Raw genomic sequence first — 927 nt, 5'->3', positions numbered from 1 at the left:
GGTGGAAAATCGATCGATTCGAGGCATCCGATTGCGGTCAGTGGTCGAAACATGGCAGTATCAGCGACGGGGGTGTAGGAGATTGCAGATGTGTCGTGGGGCTGCGGCGAGGCGGCGGGAGGAAGAAGAAAGGGGTGGGGGAATGAAATGAACAATGATTGGCGCGCTGGCGGCGGGTGGAAAATCGACCGATTCAAGGCATCTGATTGCGGGCAACGGTCGAAATGTGGCAGTATCGGAGACGGGGGTGTAGGAGATTGCAGATGTGAAGATGAGAAGATGACTGTCGTCACAGTGGTTAGCATGGCGCGCCATTGACCACGAGGTCCCAGGTTCAATCCGCAGCTCAAGCGCCCTCTTGTTTTTGCATTTTTCATATCGCGATCGTGCCAATGGAAATGCGCAAGTCCCCACACCCTGGGGACCTCATACCTTTTGCTAGGCTGGTTCCTGGTACTTGCGCGAAAAAAGCAAAAAAAACACATCAAAAAAAGTTCGGGGGAGGTTGAGCCGACAACAGAGTCTACTGCGACAACAGAGATGACAACACAATGGTTGTTGGCGATGGTGGTGCGGGGGAGGTTGAGCCGACAACGGAGGCTTCTATGACAAGGGAGACGGCGACACAACGGTTGTTGGCGACGGTGGTGCATGGGGAGGTTGAGCCGATAGCGGAAGCGACGACGGAGGCTGCGGCGACAGTGAAGACGGTGATGGAGTAGAATCGAGCGGCAGGCAGCGGCCGAATCACGGGGTGGCGGCGGGTAGAAAATCGACCGATTCGAGGTATCTGATTGCAGGAAGCGGTCGAAACGTGACAGTATCGGCGAAGGGGGTGTAGGAGATTGCAGATGTGTCGTTGGGCTGCGGCAAGGCGGGGAGGAAGAAGACGGGGGTGGGGGAATGAAATGAATAACGGTTGGCGCG

This window comes from Triticum dicoccoides, chromosome 4A, assembly GCF_002162155.2.
Source record: "Triticum dicoccoides isolate Atlit2015 ecotype Zavitan chromosome 4A, WEW_v2.0, whole genome shotgun sequence".
Lineage (NCBI taxonomy): Eukaryota > Viridiplantae > Streptophyta > Magnoliopsida > Poales > Poaceae > Triticum > Triticum dicoccoides.
The sequence above is the reverse complement of the archived record's forward strand: the minus strand, read 5'-3'. Positions refer to the sequence as shown.